The sequence below is a fragment of the Saccostrea cucullata genome, unplaced genomic scaffold, assembly GCF_032062105.1.
Source record: "Saccostrea cucullata isolate Sc308-1 unplaced genomic scaffold, CSIRO_AGI_Scuc_v1 ctg21680, whole genome shotgun sequence".
Taxonomy (NCBI): domain Eukaryota; kingdom Metazoa; phylum Mollusca; class Bivalvia; order Ostreida; family Ostreidae; genus Saccostrea; species Saccostrea cuccullata.
Genome location: NW_026935075.1, coordinates 1 through 6,325, shown reverse-complemented (window position 1 = coordinate 6,325; position 6,325 = coordinate 1). Strand labels below are relative to the sequence as shown.

Genomic DNA, 6,325 nt, shown 5'->3' with positions numbered 1-6,325 from the left:
TTCCACTAGCAAGTGGGCCATCCTTGCTGAATGGGCAGACGACTCTTAATGGGCAGATGTGGGCAGAGCCACCTCAGTCCATACGTTCTCAGGTTTCCATGGCATCGGTCTCCTCTCACAGCTGGGTGGAGCCCCCCTCTCTTTCTCAGTATGCCATTCCATCCAGTTCATCCATACCAAATGCTCAGACCGCCCCACCATTTTCATATTTTTCTGCACCCTCTGTCACAACTGCTGCTTCCGTCCAACCTCACGTGAGTGCTAGTCAGCCAACGATGGTTCGTTTTGGGGCCCCTGGAACATTCGTTACCCCTTCACTGCCAATTCCCTCCACAATCTCCATGACAGCTCCAACACAGTCACAACTACAAGCAGAACACATGAAGAAAGTGAAAGAATATCAGCAACAACTTCTACTCAAGCATGAACAGAGCAAGAGGGTCCTGGCTCAGACCAGGGCAGAAATTGAGAGACGAAGACAGGAACTTCTCCAAAGGTTTCCTCAGCTAGAGTTCAAGTCTCCAGTGGATGGCTCTGTAAAGCCGGCAGAAAATGGATTCAGTGAAGATGTTCAAGTAACCAGTCAAGGGGAACCTAAGCTTCTGACCTCAAAAACTCTCTCTCCAAATAGGGCTGCCATGACCTCTCTTCTATCTCAGTTAGCAAGTAACCCCTACTACTCTGCCAGACTCTCTGGACCATTAGAAGAACAGCAACCCTCGGAAGCCAAAGCAGAGAATGGGAAAAATAAATTTCAGAAAGTGAGGAAGTCCCTGCCATTCGATGCTGATGATACAATCCACGAGACGCCAGGGAAACCAGGAAGATCGCCCCTCTACCAACCAAGCCCGGGCTCAACCACCGCTAACGAGACCACGGACCTGAATGACACCACCATGTCCTCCTCCACAGAGAGAGGGAGTCCAGCATTACCGGGGAGGGATGCGGGTCCACGACTGCGGAGTCTGATCTCTCACTGCTCAGCACCGCCAAGGAGAGGAATGACCTGTTTGAGCAGAGACAGCTGGAGCTGAGGCGGCAGCTAGAGGCCATACAGAGACAGAAGGAGGAGATCCTACAGCGCCATCAGGTGGTGCAGAGAAAGCTACCACCTCAACAGCTGGCACCCCCTAAAGATCCTCTACTAGACTCAGAGGGTAAGTTTCTGGATTATTATTCTTTTCCTCTATTGAAAATATTTTTATGCTTAAAAATTGTATGCATTTGGATTAAAATAAGAGAATTCAGAGTTGATATCTCAATTTTAGAAGATTCTTCTGAACTGGAGTTTTCCGATGACCAGTCACCCTTGGCTGATAAACCAGGTCAAAGGTTAGCCCCTCCCAATAAAATGGCAACACTACTAGGAGACCACAGGCCTCATGAACTTAGTACTATTCACGTAAGTCCTTTAATTTGATCTGAATTTCTCAGTATTTAAATGTAAATTGTCTTTCAAAGTCTTGGTTGATTTTTCTATGTTTAAAATATGTTTTCGTTATTGTATTTTACTACATAGGAAGTTGAGACTTCCCCCTCTAGTGCTAGACATTCCGGAGTGGCGGCATCCAGTCGCCACAGTCTGTCCTCCACCGAGCGGAGCTCTATAGAAAGCAACCAGCCACCACCTCGCGTAGAACCAGCCATAACACCGACAGACAGACGGCCAGCCGAGGACACAGGGTATAAGACGGCCCAGCTAGACGAGGTGATGGCGAGGGCATCAGAGTTCTCCCCTGGGGTACTGGACAGGCTGAAACAGAAAACTAATGATGTGTTTTATAACCTGAAGGAGGACGATTCGGCAGACTCGTATAAGATGATGAACTACACACCAGACTCTCTCTCTACTGGTAAAAAGCTTTTATACAAAATTACTGTGTTTATTGCCAGTTTTAAATGAAGGATTACTAGAAGCTCTTCCCCCAAAAATTGACAATAAAAAATGTTCAATATTTTGGGGGTAAAATTTGGAATTTTTAGGTCACCTGAGTAAACTCAGGTGACCTATTGCTATCTGTTTTCGTCCGTCGTCGTTCGTCGTACGTCGTACGTCGTTCGTAAACTTTTGAACATTTTGGCTTCTTCTCTGCAACCACTGAACCAATTTCAACCAAATTTGGCACAAAGCATCTATGGGTGAAAGGGAACAAAAATTGTGAATTTCATGATCCCTGCCCCCCTGGGGCCTGAGGGGTGGGGCCAAAACCACTAAAATTAATGCAATCTTTGAAAATCTTCTTCTTTACTCCTGGACATCAAGCAGTCAGACCATTTGCATGATTGTAATCAGCATTGAGTCCTCTACCAAAATTGTGAAATTCATGGCCCTGGGGTCAGGGGTTCTAGTGCTAGGGCAGGGCTAAATAAGTAGGTAGTGATAATGCATTATTTCTTTGAAAATCTTCTTCTCTGCTCCTGGGTATTAAATAAACCAACTAAGTAGTTAGTTATGATTAGCAAGAGTGCTTCTACCAAAATTGTGAATTTTATGGTCCCAGGGTCAGGGGTTCTGGTGTTAGGGCGGGGCTCTATTGATTATATACAGTGAAAATACATGATTTCTTTGTAAATCTTCTTCTCTGCCCCTGGGTATTAAATAAACTAACTAAGTGCATAGTTATGATGAGCAAGAGTGCCTTTATCAAAATTGTGAATTTTATGGCCCCAGGGTCAAACTTTGGTAGGGGGGGGGCTTTATAGATTATATAGTAAAAATACATGATTTCTTTGTAAATCTTCTTCTCTGCTCCTAGATATTAAATAAATTAACTAAGTGCATAGTTATGATGAGCATGAGTGCCTCTATCAAAATTGTGAATTTTATGGCCCCAGGGTCAAGGGTTCTGGTAGGGGGGGGGGGGCTCTATAGATTATATAGTAAAAATACATGAATTCTTTGAAAATCTTCTTCTCTGCTCCTAGATATAAATTGAATTAACTAAGTGCATAGTTATGATGAGCATGAGTGCCTCTACCAAAATTGTGAATTTTATGGCCCCAGGGCCAAGAGTTCTGGTGTTAGGGGGGGGGGGGGGGCTCTATTGATTATATAGTGAAAATACACAAATTCTTTGAAAATCTCCTTCTATGCTCCTAGGTATTAAATAAACTAACTAAGTGCATAGTTATGATGAGCATGAGTGCCTCTACCAAAATTGTGAATAATTTTATGGTCCCTGGGTCAAGGCTTCTGGTGTTAGGGGGGGGGGGCTCTATTGATTATATAGTGAAAATACACAAATTCTTTGAAAATCTCCTTCTATGCTCCTAGGTATTAAATAAACTAAGTGCATAGTTATGATGAGCAAGAGTGCCTCTACCAAAATTGTTAATAATTTTATGGTCCCTGGGTCAAGGCTTCTGGTGTTGGGGGGGGGGGGGAGGGGGGCTCTATAGATTATATTGTAAAAATACATGAATTCTTTGAAAATCTTCTTCTCTGCTCCTAGGTATTAAATAAACTAACGAAGTGCATAGTTAAGATGAGCAAGAGGGCTTTTACCAAAATTATGAATTTTATGGTCCCAGGGTCAGGGGTTCTGGTGTTAGGGTGGGGCTCTATTGATTATATAGTAAAAATACATAAAATCTTCTTCTCTGCTCCTAGGTATTAAATAAACTAACTAAGTACATAGTTATGATGAGCAAGAGTGCCTCTACCAAAATGTGAATTTTATGGTCCCAGGGTCAGGGGTTATGGTGTGTGGGGGTGGGGGGGGGGGGGGCTCTAATTATATAGTGAATATACATTAAATCTTTGAAAATTTTCTTCTCTGTCTCTGGGTATGAAGCAGATGAACTACCTAAATAGTTATGATGAGCAAGGGCCCTAATCTTGCAAAATTTTGAATTTCAAGGCCCCAGGGTCAGGGGTGGATGTGGGGCTCTACTTATATACTGAAAATGAATTAATTGTTTGAAATCTGCTCCTTTGTATTTATAAAACATTTATTTATTTTTTGATAGGCAATTTTAACGGTGCCTTTTTAAAATTTGTGCAATGTGTGGACCTAGGGTCAGGGGTTTATTTCACAGTGTTAGGGGCATTACTGATTATTGCTGAATATTACTGATTAGTTGGAATGCATTTTTTTTCCCCTACCTTGCGTATGGGTATTCAGTACCCCTGCGAGGTGATCATGAATAATTCATGAATTACCTTGAATTTTTCATGAATTTTATTCATGAAATGTTCATGAAACGTTCATGAAGATCCTATGAACTTATTATTGGGCATATTTAAATCAATAAACCAAGCTAAGCAACTGCTAAGTGTATTGTTATGATGATCAATGGTGCCTCTTTCAAAATTGTGAATGCCATATAGCATCTGGCTTAAAACATGAATCAAATTCAATAACTGGAAAGTTGTTGCAGAATGCTCAGGTGACCTATAAGGCCCGTGGGCCTCTTGTTTTTTATAAAATCATCTTTAAATAGCATAGAATTTTTTAATATGTAAGAAAGAAATGGTGTCTTATATTTTTTAATTGAAAATCTTTTCATGTTCAATATTAAACATATTATTGGTTTTAGGAGCATTGGAAGAACTGAATGTATCTTCAACTCTCTCTACAACTCCTGGATCAATCTCCATGGTAACACCTGGCTCAGAAAAATTGTCCGGAGTTCCAATGACTCAAGCTGCCAGAAATCAAAGTGACAGCACCGACGGATCAATCCGAAGTTCTAAATCTTGGGCAGACGAACTTGTGTCATTTCATAAACTCCAACCCGAGAGAGCTTCCGTTGAATCGAATTCCAGGTCAGTGAAGGAGTCAGCAGACAATGCTCCACACACTGCCCCTGTGGACAGGAGTTACAACGTCGTTCACATGAGGCAGGGCAAAGTTTCTATGGAATTTGTCAAGGTTGGTTCCGACATGGATCTGTCGCAGTACCCAATATCGGAGTCCAGCGATAAATCAGATCGAGGCGTTTTGTCCCCAGCCGGCAGACTGGAATCAGAGCTCTCCCAGTACCCAATCTCCTCGGAGGTCTCGCCGAGCAGCCAAGACAATGGCAGAAACAACAGAGTGTCTCCACACGAAAAGGACAGTGAACTTAATCCAGCAAGTCTGGCCTCCACATCCGAGAGCACCAGCAGCTACTTGGATTTAAAGATGGATAATAGCACCATGGGAACTAGGGAGTTTGATTTCATTGGACAGAGCCGTGTTCAGATTATACCGGATAACACTTAGGGGAATTCGTCTCTCCGGAGGCTCATTCTTATGATGTCAGTGGTAAAGTAGACTATGCCAGTACACCCAATTATAAATCAGTACAACCGTCTACAAAAAGACTGTCTCAAATATCTCAGTTCACGACTTCTCCAGAAGAAACAGAAATTCAGGCTGGATCCTCAACATTTCCACGGTCAGACGGACAATTCCGAGCCCTCTCACTTCACATGGATGACTCTGAACATCAGTCCCCGCCCCAGCCTTTAGCCTTCACCAGGGCCTCGGGTCACGGAGGCCTTTCTCGGGTCTCAGAGGTGGGAGAGAGTCAGACGTCGGATCAGAGTAATCGGTCGGATTACAATATTCTGTCTAAGCTTCCTGATGAGTCGTCTCTCAGTCAGTTCACTGTGACCACCACTGACCAATCCTCTAAGGATGACCTGTCCTTGACCCAGATAACAGTGAATACAGACTATCCATCTAAAGCATTGGGATCCTTGACCCAGTTTTCGTTCAAGTCCAGTCCTGATGTCCATGCTAAAACTGATTCCTCCCTGAGTCAGTACAGTGTGGATAGCCCCGGGGCGCAGAACATGTCTGATAAATCGGGCAGGAACACTTCGTCTTCCTTGAGCCAAGGTGAGGAGGATGAGAGCTTCGTGGCCCAGAAGTTCGCTAACTTGGACCAATTGATTCAAGAGTCTCGAGACTTGATTACCAAACACAAGCAGCTTATTACAAAGAATAAGGAGATTGGTGAGTCAGGGTAAAGAACGCACTGTCTAGTGTTTTAACCACCCCTGAGAGCCAAAACGAGGCTACTCCAGACAGCTTAGTCATGAAGCAGATGTATTCTGCTGAAATTGGGGAGCACGGTGGAACTCAGTGCAGACAATCATCCAAGTTACATGGAAAGCAGCAGTTATCAACAGGTATCAAGGAAAAAAATATTTGTAACAAAATCCTTGAGTTTAAAAAATCTTTGAATTCTTTTGATTTTTCATAAGAGGAACAAAAGTAGAAAATATATGTCAATTCAAAAATGAGAAGATTTGCAGAACTTAGTCTTACCATGCTTTCATTTTGTTGAAAAGATACATCTACCAGTACTAAATTGTTTGAATTCATTGAGTAAA

The 6,325-nt window shown here is 42.8% G+C and overlaps 1 pseudogene; it reads left to right on the top strand.

Annotated features, from left to right (window-relative positions):
- The first annotated feature begins 6 nt into the window (after positions 1–6).
- Positions 7–6,121, top strand: LOC134241800 (uncharacterized; annotated as a pseudogene).
- Positions 6,122–6,325: the final 204 nt, after the last annotated feature.